The sequence below is a fragment of the Periplaneta americana genome, chromosome 4, assembly GCF_040183065.1.
Source record: "Periplaneta americana isolate PAMFEO1 chromosome 4, P.americana_PAMFEO1_priV1, whole genome shotgun sequence".
In the NCBI taxonomy this organism is placed as follows: Eukaryota; Metazoa; Arthropoda; class Insecta; order Blattodea; family Blattidae; genus Periplaneta; species Periplaneta americana.
In genome coordinates, this window is record NC_091120.1 from 145,112,109 (window position 1) to 145,128,416 (window position 16,308).

Consider the following 16,308-nt stretch of genomic DNA (forward strand, 5'->3'; position numbering starts at 1 on the left):
TATGTTGCCTCAGAAAGGAAAGGCAGTCATTCTATACAAAGAACACACACCTGGTAATAAATGGCTATCTAAACCGAATGGATTGACCAGCAGCGAATGGAAGGACGCTATTAAGATGACTGCCAATGTACGCCCAGTACGTGCTCCACCAGGTAGGTCTCAGAATGGAACCCACTGCCGACATTGTCGGAGTGAGAAAGAAACACTTGCTCACATTCTGGGAGCCTGTCCTCATGGAGAACTACTGAGGAATAGTCGTCACCACAAGATTCGATCCCTCCTAGCATCGGCCCTACGAGGAAAAAATTACCAAGTAGAAGAGAAGGTCCATGGTTTATCCACAAATGGGTCTTCAAGGCGCATTGACATGATCACTATCCCGACAAGATCAACAAGCACTGTAAGGATGGAAACGTACGAAAATCAACCTATTGAGGTACATCAGGAAAAATGCGACATATATTTATTTATTTATTTATTTATTTATTTATTTATTTATTCTGGTGTAGTTAAGGCCATCAGGCCTTCTCTTCCACAACACCAGGAATACAAATACAATAACAGAAATAAAAAGGAAAAAAAAAACACTATAAACGAAGTAAAGTCACACAAAAATATACACAGGTTGCAGTCACACAAACTTTAAATGAGTGATTAAGTATAATTAATTGTATCCTAATTAACTAACATAAACAAGAAACTTGCGATTTTAATCTGGAGTAAAAAAAAAAACACAAATCGACACTTCTAGCAATATCTAAAAGCATTAAACAAGACAAAATTTTCCAATTTAATTTTGAATTGTGATAAAGTCCGGCAGTCCCTGACATCATTAGGTAGCGAATTCCAGAGACGAGGTATTTCTACAGTGTACGAGGATGAGTATAGAGACGTTCTATGATGAGGGATAGAAAGAAGTGCTTGATGTCGGTTTCGAAGAGTTGTAAGAAATTGAAAGCGCGATAAGAGATAATTCGGAGTAGAAGTATGCATGATTCTAAATAGAAGAGACAGTGAATGTATTGTTCTTCGTTCCTTCAGACGCACCCATGAAAGTAACTGGAGGGAAGGTGTTATATGGTCAAATTTACGAGTATTGCAGATGAATCGTATGCACACATTATGAACACGTTGTAGTCTCTCAGCTAAGAGTGAACTTACATTAGTTAGTAAGGAATCGCAATAATCAAAATGGGGCATTACAAGCGTCTGAATAAGATTCTTTTTTAGACTAAGTGGTAGAAATTCTTTCATATGAAACAAAGAGTGAAGTTGAGAAAATATTTTTTTGCAAGTGTGTGTTACTTGGGTGTTCCAATTTAGATCGCTATCCATAAAAATGCCAAGATTTTTAACTGTTTCACTGTATTTAACAATAATCCCATTCAATGTTATATGTGGTATAGTACCACTATCAAGAGTACTTCGTAGACGATTATGTCCCATTACGATTGCTTGCGATTTCTCTGGATTTAACCTTAATCCAAATTTGTGTGACCACAGTGAAATCGAATTTAAGTCTTCGTTTATTTTATTTACTGCGTCACTAGTCTCATCAGGGTGGAAATGCAAATAAATTTGCAAGTCGTCAGCATACATATGGTATTTGCAGTGTTTTATCATTTTAGTCACGTCATTAATATAAATCATGAAGAGTAAAGGTCCGAGAACTGATCCTTGTTGAATTCCAGATTTCACGACACACCATCTTGAAGAATAATCGCATGCAATGACACATTGTTGACGTTCGCGAAGGTAGGATTCAAACCAAGTAACAGAACTTTCAGAAAGATGCAGAAGTCTTAATTTACATAATAGAAGGTCCGTGTCAACTGTATCAAATGCCTTACTGAAGTCAAGTAATGTCAGTAATGTTAATTTACGTTCATCTGTGGCTTCACGTATATCCTCATTCACTTTTAGTAGTGCTGTAGTCGTACTATGTCCATTTCTGAACCCGGATTGGTATTCGTCCAGTAAGGCATGTTCGGTTAGATAGTTCATTAGTTGTTTGTGAACAATACGTTCCAGAGCTTTTGATAGGGCAGGTAGGATACTAATTGGACGGAAATCATTTGCACATAATGGGGTTTTAATTTTAGGGATCGGACGGATAAAGGCTTTCTTCCAGAGGTTCGGGTAGGTAGAAGTTATGAGTGAGGCGTTGAATATATGTGTTAATGTCGGCAGTATTATGTCCAATATTTTCTTCAATAATATTATACTAATATTATCCACACCTTCAGCTTTAGAAGTAATACGTTTTATTGCCGCTCTCACTTCAGTTTCTGTGACATAAGTGAAGAAAAATATTTCTCTATCCGGAATTGGAGTCATTTGTAATTCGTTAACTGTCTGCTGTTTGTCAACCGTATCCAAGGTTATTGACTGTACCGTTGCAAAATGGTCATTTAGTTCGTCAAGACCCACTATACCATATTATAAGGAAAAATATCATCTAACGTCGATCGAAGTTATTGGATTACTGATTGGGGCTAGAGGGACCATCACAAAAAGATTCGCGCAATTTTGAAAGCAGTTTGGTCTAGGACAAACTCTTGTCACTTAAGTATCTCTGTCTACAGTGAAGGGATCTATAAAAATCCTAAGAAACCATCTCTACAGTTATATAGATTGATCTCTTTCCTATGGCGATCTGCTCACTTAAGTTGGGTCCTGCAACTAGTGCTAAATAGACGACTGTGATCGCCTGATAGCAGATAGATACTAGGAAATTTTATGTTTCTTCTGGAATTAATGATGTTTTGGTTAGTCGTTTTCAATTATTTATAATTATTTGTGTTACTTCTTTTTCTTTTCCTTCTCCATTGTTTTCTTTTTTCCATTATAATTATTTACCTACCATTTACTAAAAAAAAACAATATTTTTTTTGGTACGCTTTGTCTTCTAGGCAGCCTTCACTTGGAGGAAGCTGAATAAAATTTATTCAAAATAAATAATTTTCTGTATTCATTTTTCATTGTTACAACTTAAATTAATTTAATGGTATCCCTACATCTCAATACTGCAGCTATTTTCTAATAATAGTGTTGTTATTATTTGATCAATATTTTATGTTTATTCATAATATGATATTGAGTGTAATTTTAATAAATTACATGGGTTAATTCATATTAATATATACTTACTTACTGGCTTTTAAGGAACCCGGAGGTTCATTGCCACCCTCACATAAGCCCGCCATTGGTCCCTATCCTGAGCAAAATTAATCCAGTCTCTACCATCATATCCCACCTCCCTCAAATCCATTTTAATATTATCTTCCCACCTACGTCTCGGCCTCCCCAAAGGTCTTTTTCCCTCCGGCCTCCCAACTAACACTCTATATGCATTTCTAGATTCGCCCATCTCAAACGTCTGGATTTTATGTTTCTAATTATGTCAGGTGAAGAATACAATGCGTGCAGCTCTGCGTTGTGGAACTTTCTCCATTCTCCTGTAACTTCATCCCTCTTAGCCCCAAATATTTTCCTAAGAACCTTTCATATTAATATATAGCATTTAAAATTAAATGTCACAATCATTTTGTTCATAATTTAGCCTTTTTATTGATTTGGTATATTTTCTTAATATTCTGATTGTATAAAACTATTTAAAATTGTCTGTATTCCTCAGTACCATTTCTGTGTAGTTAAAAATATTACAAACTTACATGACTTTCAATAACATACAATCGTATACTTCACTTAGTGCACAAAACATATTGATGGAATAACAGTTCATGTAGCTCGTCCGATGGTAAATTGGTCAAAGCAGTTGTTTTAAGGGGTTAGGTACAGCTTACAGCAGTAAAATTTTGGAAATTTTCAACATTTTTTCCTCCATTACTGTATCTTGTACAATAATGAAAATTAGTATGTGTAAAATACTGTCCTTCTGCTATATGAAAAACATTTTTTTACGATTAAAAAAAATTATTTCCAATTTTTTTTTTTTTTTTCAAAATTCAGTTCACTGTGCAGTGATGAAATATTTCCCACATAACTAAAAAACTATTTAATATACTGTGATGAAATTTTTTGTGTGTATTTATGCAAGTCATAACCACAATATGAAACAAGATCACTTCTCTACCTTTGATAGATTGTCTGATAAAAATAGATTCATTTAAAAAAAGGTCAAATATCAGTATTTTCTTCCAACACAAATAAAAAAAATATTATTTATTAAGGACTGTAGTTGAAAGAGCATGATATTATAAACATGAGTTTCAGCAATAAAATAAAAGAGAGAGAACATAAAAAGTTAACAAGTTTATGAGTTATGAGGAAAATGCTTCATCACTGCACAGTGAACTGCCACCATTTTCAATTTTGAAAAAAAAAAATATATATATATAGTATATATATAATTTTTTTAAATCGTAAAAATATATATATTTTTTTTCATATAGCAGAAGGACAGTGTTTTACACACATCAATTTTCATTATTGTACAAGATTCAGTAATAGAGAAAAAGAAATGTTGAATAATTTGAAAAATTTTACTGCTATAAGCTGTACCTAACCTCTTAAGAAACAGGCCCCAAGAATTCGTGAGGCCTGTCTAGAGACACTGGAGTTACTACTCTTCGTCCAACACCGACTTACAGGACAATAATATGGCCTCAAGTCCTACATTATGAAGATATTTATGATATATGATATTTATTATATCTGAGTGTACGATGACCCCCTACAACGGCAAAAAATAACAATGATAATGATGATCAATAACGGAATCCATACATTAAGGGTCATCGTTGAACCCAGGAACTGCCAAATTGAGCTGATGAGGTTCTTGAAGCCATCCCATGCGCTCTCTCCCATGACTTTCCACGTTCCGTACTTTAATATGTATCTATAATACAAAAGAAAACAATTCTTATATTTAAAACCACTCAACAGATAAATGACTTATGGCCACGTGTATCAATGTAGCCACTGGTTAAGATTGTCATCTAACTCCTGGTTAAGCATTTTTACGGTGCATCTATCTCGGTTAGGACTTAACAAACGGTTAACCATGGTAATTCTAATCGGCCATATTGCAGTGGTTAAAGGACATAACCAGGGATTAGTAGGTCGAGTAAAACAAAATGACAACCAGATTCACAGCTGATTATTTCGAAGACGATTATTATTGTACTTGGATAGGGATGATAATGAGTAGAGGACGGACGTTAATGAAAAGTCATCTTCTTATTTTCCACATTATGGCGATGCCTATTAATATAGAAATCCTTTCTATTTTAATATCAACATAAAAAATTAATTTCTTATATTGCATTTTTTTACGTTTTTGAACTAATAGGTCATTTTTACATTTTTTCGGCGTTTTTGGTCATTTTTAACATATTAAAGAACTTTTAGATCATTCTAAGTACATTTTACTTCCTTCTTTTACATATAGGCCTGTTGAATTTTTTTTCTAAGCAAACAGATCAGTAGTAGGCCCCACTAGTAATTACCTACTGAATAACAGTGAAGTTTGAGTTTTATAGTTTGGAACAAACTCTAAAGTCCAGCCCTCATTACACTGAAGGCTTCGCCTCACACAACGGAAGTAATATAAAAGGCTTGACAACAGTTCAGTTTAAGGGAGGGCTTTGACCGCTACTGTTCTTTTGTTGGTACGAGGGTGTCTTTAGAATTTATGTTTGGAGGGAGGGAACTTTCACTGTTTTGTGGATAATAGGAAGGGATGTACTACAGTAGACAGTATTTTTTTAACACACAGATTGCAAGATTACACGCTGCGCTCACAATTTGTTTCATAATTATTTACACTCTCCATCTGGAAGGTCTGGTAACAAAAGTGAAAAGCGGAAGGAGGAGGACACGGAGAATGAAGGCACTGACATGGACCATCTCTGATTGAAACACATTGTAAACCCTCATTAAAATCTATAGTTTTCCCTTAAAACGTTCATCTTGTTGCATGCTTTTTTCCTTTATCTTAGTCAAATTCCAGGAAGTTGCCTTCTCTCTCCGACATTTGCAGGGCAGTCGTTGAAACAAGGTGACTAATTTTTAAGTTGTGGTGCGAGTACGGTTAATAATATTTAAATGTCATTTTATTTTATTTTTAAGTCATTTCTTCATTATTTTAAGGACATTTTATTGATCATTTTAAGTAGACTTTTAGCTCATCAACATCCGCACCCTAATAATGAGCTTCAAGTTGCATTAATGGAAAGAGAATTCTAACGAGGAATTAGATGACAGAAAATTTCAGCAGAGATTTCGTTCATTAAAATATACTTTGTCATTTCTGCTGCAACAAAATAATGTAGGCTATCAGTTGGAATATTCCACAAACAAAAACTGTGCTATTTCTCCTATGAATCGGCTGCTTACATTACAATTTTATTCAACTGATATTTTCAGTATTTTAAGAGGGAACACTCGATATTTCTTTTCCTACGCGTCTCAGGCTGAACGAAGAGAGGTTGTGGGTCGATTTTAGGATATTGCACAGTTCACTGGTATAATTGGGGCCATGAATTATACACACATTCCTACCAATCTTCTTAATACTTTTCCTTTATGGATATTCCATTTTTTTAATATCACAAACTTAAATCTAGTAATTAAGTCTATCAGTAGCCTATTTCAGAATCACATCGGTATATAGGCCTAATAATTTTCACTATTATTTTCCATTTTGTAACATTTTAAACTACTGTAAAAGCAATGAAAAACAAAAATGCAACCCGGAAACATAACAGCAACCCAAGGCAAATAAATGAAACATGAAAATATAGGATACGTTCGTTTTGGTGTAGAAAGGACTAACGCAGTCGTTTTTAGTTGTTGACTATCATCTTTGCAGAAATATGGATCCTTTCCTGTCTTTACTTTGTAGAAACAGTGTATATCACACACTTTACCTCAGTTAAACGTGATGTCAGATAACTAGAGCATTCACTTTTAGCCCCTTATCTTTTAGTTGTGCGCACATGGAGTTCACGTCGTTGTTTGTTGACATCACATCGAAGGGGTGGAGTACCCGCTGGGACACACTGGACACGTACACTCGCATTAATATAAAGATGAGTCACTTCTGTTAATCATTCTTGAGCGAAACACGTGAATTTCAACTGTTGCAATTTATAGCTAAGTGCATGCGTAAAGTATCGAAATTAAAGCTTCTCCTGCGATCACTCAACAACAATTTGTATTTAGAGAAATTTCTCTCAACATCACAAGACGTTACTGGAGCAAACAGTAAATAAGGAACGTTATTGTCTTTTACTCCACCTTGTCCAGTTTTTTTTTGCCACACAAAGCGTCTCTGGCAGAACACAAAGCCGAATAACCAGGGTTCTTGTGTAGGACTCGTTTAAGTTTATTCTTAACTTTTTCGCCAACGGTATTACCCTGTACATCTAGAACATTCACGTTTCTTTCTAGTTCTTTTATTAAATTAAGGGCGTCTGACATTTTCAGATCGCGACCTTCTATACGTGTAATTGTTTTCGAGAACCCTGAAAAATTATTGTGAATGTACAACAGATTGTTTTGTAAATATCGTTCGCTAAGTGTTGCAGGTCGTGGTAGTTTTTGTTGTGTATATTTTTCCAGAAAGTCCTTAAAATAACTATTTTCGAGCTTATGAAATGGTATATTACATTTAACCATCATTTCACATACATTTCTGTAAAATTCCGAGTCCTTAACCTGATTGTCAGTAGAGGCGGACGATTGTTCATTGCCTACACTGGTGAACAAATTTACGTGGTAAATATGTTTCTTCGAATTACAATGTTGTTTCAAGTACTTACCTTTTCTTCTCCTTATTGACGTCTTACACAGAACACATATATTATAGAGTCGGCATGTGACTATATGATCATTTCCAAAGTCCTTCACAACCTTATTCAAACTATCCTGTAAAGAATGTTTTGCTTTCGGCATTGTAAATGCTCTGATCTTGTACAACTAAAGATAATTGACACGGTACGTTCGCTTCTTCTATACGATCATAAAATTTAAACCATATAAATAACAAATTCATAAAATTTCAGTTTGATATATGTAGACATACTGTATTTATACGACTACTATTAATGGTAAACATGATGTTGTTGGTATAAGTGTGTTAAGTAAACAAAGAAAACTGAAGAAACGTCTCTTTAAATACTGTACAAAGGTGAGAAATGAATGAACACACACACACAAAAAAGGGAGAGATTTTACTTCTTGCACTTCAATTTAATTTGATTCTAAGCAACAATTTAAATTCTCAATCCCCCACACACATATCATTTAGTAATTAATCCTGTCACCATTGCACAGCTGTCAAGCTTTCAAGCGAAGTAGCGCTGAATTAATTAAATATTGGAAAAAGTCAGGATGACGCTGAAGCTCTTCCCAAACATGTCATCTTGTTAAGGAGTCGTAATTTTTGGTCTGCAACCCTGTTACCTGTGGTCTTTCAGCCCATCTTCGCCTTGTTCTACCCATGCGTTAATCAATCGAAATACGGTTTCAACTTTGCAGGGTATGAGCAAGCAAATCTATTTCTACAGAGGCATAGAAGCGTCCCACTTATTTATAATGCGGCTTCTAGAGACTTCGAGCCATTTTTACAATAATTTTTAATTATTAATAATGGGCCTACTTCATCTTGCTGGAGTTGACTCTAGGTTAGGTTAGGTCACGGTCACTACAGACGGGTTATGACGACCCTTTGCACGTCGGCTATATTGAGGCCTATTGTGCACCCCGAGTCTTATGGGATGAATGAGAATGAGGGTGTACCAACTCACCGGCCGCATGTGACCCCTCACCCGCTCACCTAATGAGAGCCTCATACCCCACCCCCCGCTCTAAGTTCATACTGCCAAGGTGACCAAGCAGCACAGAATAATACATTCCGACGGCCCTTCTAAGGTGTTGAAGCGCCCTTGGAAGTGTTCTTAAGGAATGAATCCTGGCAGAGATATTGCGAATGGCTGGCAAGCCAGGATCGGTTGCGGAGAGGAAACCCCTTCCCACAAGCTGATGAAGACATGCGTCTTGATCTGAATATGTCTATGGAATGAGAAGAAGAAGATGAATGATATGATATGAAATCTAAATTCCTTTTCTACACGGGAGGGGAAGGGAATTGGACCGTGGAACTGCGGAAAACCAGGGAAAAACGCATGAGCCAATCGCTCGTTTAGGAGTTGACTCTAAATATGTATACGCCATTGGACTGATTACTCCACGTGGCTCAATTTGATTAATTTGTTTTTGTATGGCCTTAATTAAATATATTGTCTTACAGAAGAGGTATACGCAAAGACTAGCTCCTTTTCTGTCCCCCAGGAGTTCTTTTACATCCCAGTATATCAACTGACATAATTTTTTTATGTTTTGACAACATTATTTTTTCAGTAGGCCAAATAGCATATATAATATTTATTTTTTGACCTTTTGGTTACTTGTGCATTTTTTAAAATTTGTAATAAAATTGTGACCATGAGGTTTGCGGTAGGATTTCATTGTATTTCATGATGTTTTTTTTTTTCATGTGTAACTTGAGAGGTTGAGCATTACCGTATTTTACGATATGCCTACTCTATTCATCTACACTGTTATTGGACTACTTTACATGATATTGTAAGGTTAACGGTGGTGGTTTGCTGTATTTTACGAATATATTATTTTTTAATTGTGTATGGTTAGTTGCATGGATGGGTTTTGCTATATTTTACGATACCGTGTTTTGTAATTTTTATTTGCATCAGTGAATTCTTTTACTAGGTCCTTTTTAAATTTGGTACAGTGTTGGTAAAGTTGATGAAGAAATGTTGTATCTTAAAAGTTAAAGCCAACCCCATTACAGGCCAAATCGACTTAGAAGGTCAGGCTCCCACCTTTACAGACAATCGTCTTTAATGGCAGTAGGAATGTCCTACTTGCCCACAGCCTTTACTCCCAAGGGAATACCCCTGGCATTCATTTGTGTTAAAACCCCAGGGTCATAGTGCGACAGGAAAGATTAGATCAATATAGAAAATCAATGATCCTATCGGGGATCGAACCCTCGACCTTCCGGCTGTGGAGCGTTATGTCTTAATCGCGACGCTACCTCATGTTCCTTGTATTTTGTGAGACCTTATTTTTTTAATGCATGTGTAATTCGAGTGAATGGGCTTTAATGTATTTTATGAACCATATTCTATTTTTGTCCCAACTCCAAAACCCCTATTCTTGTCCTTTTAATGACTTAATATTTATATCGCTGCCATGTTTGTGACCTCGTCATTTGGTGATTGTATCGTGGTATCCTATAGGCTAGCCTACTACAGTAATCCCAAATAGGATTGCTACATCCCATTAAACTATAATGCATACATTTTATCTTTCCACGTTCGCGGAGGTAGAGTGGAAGTTACAGTACACAGCGCAGATGCCCACATGTGAGTGTGAAAAGATAACATTTATGCACTGTGTATATCTGGAAACCTTTCGTTAAAATTTTTTTCACTATTTAGGCCACTGTAAGGTACTAGCAGTTATAAAACATAACAGACGTGTCCTTTCGTTAATATTTCCGTAAATTATTTTAGGAAGAGTAGTTATGCCGACCAACTGGCCATTTGGCTGTGTCAAAAACCTCCATGTTTGATAAAACAGAAGGTGCATTAGTGAATCTCCTTTCTGGATAGACTTTCCGATTGTTACTCATATTCTTACGGATCTGTTTGGAAAATAGTCTCCCCAAATTAATAATTAATATCTGCCATAACTACTAAAAAAAGACACTAAGTTGGCGACACTGATAATTCAGCGTGACCCATTTCTTGCTAATACAAGTTAAACGCCATCTAGTGGTAGTGGTGAGTGTTGTAACTATGCATTTTTTTTTAGTACTCACCCACTTACAGGTCCATTGCATAACACTGAAGAAAATTGTAGAAGAAATATGCTCTAAGGCAGTGGTCGTCAGCACTCGCTGAAATGTGCAATTGGTATGCGGTGCTGTCCCGTGTGCACAGTCGTGCAACAGGGAGAGATAGCATACCCGCTAGCAGCTACGGAGTGCACCCTAGTGCACTGGGTTTTCCGCGGGTAAGCGACTCTAGCCCCAGCGTGCTCTGTGCTGACGACCCCTGCTCTAAGGGCAAACATAGGCCTGATGTAAGAGAAAACATAATAGGCATTGCAAAATAATACGAAGTTTTAAAAATGTGAAATATTAATTATTGAACTTAAACAATTTTCTTCTAATTCAGACTCCAGTGTTATTAGTATCTTAGACGGCCCCGAAAATAATTTAGATGCCCTGGACGTCTTCGCGTCTGCTTATTTGCAAGCCTGATCTAGATGATGATGATGTACCAGCACCTTAAGAAGAATGATATCTTCATATTGAAGTTAAAATAAAATCAAATATAAGGAAGAATATAATTGTGTAGGCTGTTATTTTAACGATACTCATTGTCAGACATTGAGGTTATCCCATACTCCATAATACAGAGTTCAAACGAAAGACCTTTCCTGTTTCGAACACATGTAATTTACGTTCTATGAATCTGAGGTGCATGAAAATACCGCCATTGGAAAGATAAACTCAAAAAGTTTAGTTGTGGCAACATTGTTTTCCTAATTCCTTTCTATCAACGAAAATAAAACCATAATTAACATTAAGTATTAAATTACATAATTCTAATTGTTGCCTTATACAGTGTAAATGTCCGATTATTAAGGAGTCCTCTGAAGTTAAGTATTTAGTCATAATCTTCGACAGTCACTTAAAATGGAACCAACACATTAATTACCTTTGTAATAAATTACATAAAATAATATATTATTTTGTTTTATTGAGGAATTACTTGTCAATAAGTTTATTACGCATAATATGCTTAGCTTTATTTCGATCGGTAATTATGTATGAAATTATAGGATGGAGTAGCTTATTTAAATCCAATTTTAATCCATTTTATTTATTACAGAAGAAAATAATTAAAATATGTCTTCATAAACCTACTGATTTTCCATCTCAAAAATTGTTTCTAGACTTTAATGTTCTTAAAATAAGACAGATTTATTATATTGTATTAATACAATTCATACAATAAAAATCTAAATATTTTGAATTGTATTCTCATAGTTATGAAACAAAAGGTATGAATTCTTTAAGATTGTTTGAACCAAAATGCAACACTACTACAGTATTTAATCATAGTAATAATTTAGGCCCAAGAATATATAACAAATTTATATTTAAACATCCTAATCTTGTCAATTCTAATAGTTCTAGTATTAAATTTAAAAAGTTATGTATGAATTTTATAAAAATTGAAAAATTGTAAATTTAAGTTTATTTATTTTTATTGTGTAGTAGACATAAGACAAACTGTATTATATACTTCTTAATTCAATTCAGGAATCCGCTCCTGAGCTATTCTTTCAGGGGCGAACTAAAGTTTTATCTGTTTATATTATATGTTACAATTATTAGCAAAATAAATAAATAAATAAATAAATAAATAAATAAATAAATAAATAAATTGGTAACACTGCCTCAAAATAGCGCATATAAATAAATTTGTTCATTGTTGACGCGAAATGGCTGCTATAGAGGGCACAAAAGCTTTTTGTGTGCTTTATTTTCATGTGAACAAGTCGGTTATTAATGTGGAACGGCATTACCGAACAAAGTTTGGTGCAGATCCACCCAGTGGATATACAATCCGTAAATGGTAGGCCTACACTGGTTTTAAGGCAAGACTTCGCAAGCGGTTGCGATTTCATCCGTACCGACTACTGTTGCTGCAAGCCCTAAAACCAGAGGACAAAGTGCTACGAAGAAATTTCTGCATAAGTAGCCTATGCATATTCGTTCCCTGGTGTTTTCTAACGAAGCCACCTTTCATCTTTCTGGTAAGGTGAACAGTAGAGTTGAACAACAATCGAGAAAGCAAGAGTAACAGCGCCCGCAAAGCCGAAAACACGCACGACAATGTTGTCTACGTCGCGTCGTTGACGTAATGACTGTTTGTGAGTGTTTCAAGACTTCGAGACTTCGGGAGTGAACGTCAAGTAGCCTTGAATCGGCACAATTGTTTATACCATACTGAACTTGTATCTACTTTGGTAACTATTACATATGTATAAACAATCAAGTAGCCTATTTGAAACATCTTCTCTACCTTGCAGTGTATAATAATCCGTTCCCCAATCTTTATTTAATTACTGGGTCCTTATTAAAGGCTAGGAAATTTCTTTTCGTATGTTTGAGATGAAGTGTACAATCTCAAGTAAAAAAAATATTAACGCAAATTTATTTGAGAATTGTTTTTTTTTATATTTATGCTAGTGGCTTGTGCAGAAAATGCTGCAAACTAAGTTCATTAGACATTGAAATAAAAATTTTTCAGATTTATTTTCAATCAAGACATTTTGAAAGTGATTTGCTTCCGTAAAAATGAAACATACTTCCTCTGAATGTTTTTTTTTATTCCAAATACTTTTTCTTGAACCTATCCACCTTCAGTTTTTGAGTTTCAATGCGAAAACGCAAGTAAGAATGTCAGGACGATCAGTGGGTTTTTCATGTGGGAGTAAAGCAATAGCTATTTCAGGTCGTTGTAGATTGTAGGTGAAAGTTAAAAAAATGTCAGGTTTGCTATGCTTTCGAACAATAGACATAGCATCTTGGTATAGTTGCTGCATGTAGAGCTTGAAATGTAGAGGGTAAAATTATTTTATCCTGCTAAGAGATGTTGCTGAAATGATCGGGAGACTACATAATTTTGTAGGCTTCTTATTTTATCAGTAAGTAATACCTTTTGATCTTTCCTTAGGAACTGTAATTTTTGCGCTCTCTCGAGCCAATACTGAAGAGAATGACGCATATAAATATCTACACGACACCGCCATTAAGTATATGAAAAAGACCCAACCCCACTTGATTAATAACTATAAAAATATTTGATTTTTTATAACAATTTTATTATCTTACGTACGTTTTGTGTATATATATATATATATATATATATATATATAGCCGCCACTCAGTAAATTATAAAAATGAAGCTCTAATTTAAGATACTGTCTACATCTACTTACATAATCCCAAAACGTTTCACTTTCAAATCAATATAGCATTAAGTATGAAATGAAAAATAGTCACATCATGGCATTAACTATAATAATATTTCATTTCTAATGGTAATAATGTCATCAAACCACCTCAAATTTTGTAGATTTTAATATCCAATACACAGCTGTACTCAGAAAATTATACATAGCAGAATCAGACCTGTAAATTATTTTTAGTAAGTCTTGAAATTTTTAATAACCAATTCACTTTGGGCTTCAAATATGTCAGCAATCCTGCAGGTGTAATAGCCTATTTTTTTTTGTAGTGTGTGTTTTGTTTTATTCTGAAATGCAATTAGTTCTCAAAATTGACGAAAGATGGATTTTGGAAAATAAGAAAATTATGTAGAAATACTAACGCTTCACCGAAAGTTACAATTTTTCTGAAAATCCTTGGATGCCAAGCTTCAAAATGACGGGTCATTAATTAAAATCCGTTCAGCCGTTTTCCCGTAATTTTCATTACTAGTTCAAATTATATAGATAGACCCTCCTCCCCATTTTCTGAGACTATGACGTCAATACAGTACTTTTTTGGTACTTAACTATTATGCTCTCACTATAGCAAACCAAGCACACTGTTGACTTTCCATCACATATTGGCTAAATTTATACAGCAAAGAATGAATTCAAAACTTTACATACCTTACAAAACTCGTTAATGCAATATGTTGTAGTTCGTCACGCCTTCGGATCCTCCACTGGCCGGGTTATTTTCTTTGTTGACACAAACAACGTGACGTCCTGCAAATTTTATTAAATTAACACACAGCTGACGAATATTTTTAATTGTATCAATAGAAACATAGATATAGTAGGTATACCGTAACGTAATCAATAAGAAGCTGCCCACTTGCCATATACGAAAGAGTGCCTCTTACAATATTGATCAATCTAATAAAAAGGAGGAGAGAACTGGAGAACGACCAGGAACAATGACGTAGCAACACGATCAATCTAGACAGAGGCCACTAGCGGCAGTAGCAGCAGCTGCAGACCATGATGCTGCAGACTACTGTACAAGTGCAATTAATAACGCGGAGCAGTGTCACCAACTTTAAAATTGACACGGCACTAACCAAGTAACGCCAGAAAAGCACTAGACAATTAAAAAATTGCAATTTTGCTATTAAAAATTCCATTAACACTCTCCTGCTACCAAGGGGGGAGGGGTAATAGGATTACCCCACTAATAATTTTTTTAGTATTGTTCCCATTTTTGTACAAATATATATATATATATATATATATATATATATATATATATGTATATATATGTGTGTGTGTATATATATATATATATATATATATTAAATTTCTTGTATTTGTCTGCTATATATCTACTAACATTTTGAAATAAGAATAACATAAATAATTCACTACTTTAAGAAGTAATTCGCTTTATTCATGTAGAGTGATCTTGTTACCCCTTTTGGTAGTCTGTGTCATGAAAATTCCAGGATATTAAATTCAAGCTGCAGCTTAATTTTCTTCATTTATGAGTTTGTCTGGTTTCAAATTATTTTCTTTCGTGTTATTTATGTCGTTATACTTATTGTTATTTATATTATCATGATCTTTGGTTTCAATTTTTTTTATTCCTGTCTGGGTGTTATGGTTATTTTAAAAGCGATTTTGTTAAAAATAATAAATTAGTGGACTCTTTCTTTCGAGATGACCATTGTTCAAATATTTGAATTTCAACAAAGAACTAAATTTTGTTTTATTGAATTTACATATTTATTTATTTATTTTTAAAAGCTTTTATACATTGGTTGCGAATGCCAGCTATAACGGCTGAGGGGGATCATCGTGCTAACTACACGATACTTCCATTCTGGTTGGATGATTGTCCACCTCTTCTTCGACATGTGGACGTGAGGCCAGCAGCCGGCTGGTCGGTCTAGGCCCTTCACGGGCTGTAGCGCCACGGATTATTATTGTTATACATTTTTTTATAATTTTATTTTATTATGAACAAGTCTTTTGAAGATGTTCATGGTTGTATTGATTATATTCCAAGATTTAAATTTTAACAAATAATTGAAATTATCTCCAATTTATGTTATAGTATTGTTAAATTTATAACTTATAGCTGTGTTGCCCATTATGATCAATCTATATAGCTTTTGGAAGTTTCTCTTGAAATGGAAGTGAGGTCAGTTTAAATTTACTATAATATACTGGTATGTTATCTTATAGTGT

General features: G+C 34.5%; 1 long non-coding RNA gene across 1 annotated transcript in view; it reads right to left on the reverse strand.

Moving 5' to 3' along the window:
• Nucleotides 1-15,143, reverse strand: part of LOC138698262 (uncharacterized) — a 41,013-nt gene extending 25,870 nt beyond the window's left edge. Inside the window, exons 1-3 of the long non-coding RNA XR_011331804.1 lie at nucleotides 14,928-15,143; nucleotides 14,749-14,847; nucleotides 4,750-4,861 (exon numbers count right to left, since the gene is read on the reverse strand). This is a non-coding gene — a long non-coding RNA (uncharacterized lncRNA). The remainder of the gene's footprint in view (nucleotides 1-4,749; nucleotides 4,862-14,748; nucleotides 14,848-14,927) is intronic.
• Between the last annotated feature and the right edge of the window lie 1,165 nt (nucleotides 15,144-16,308).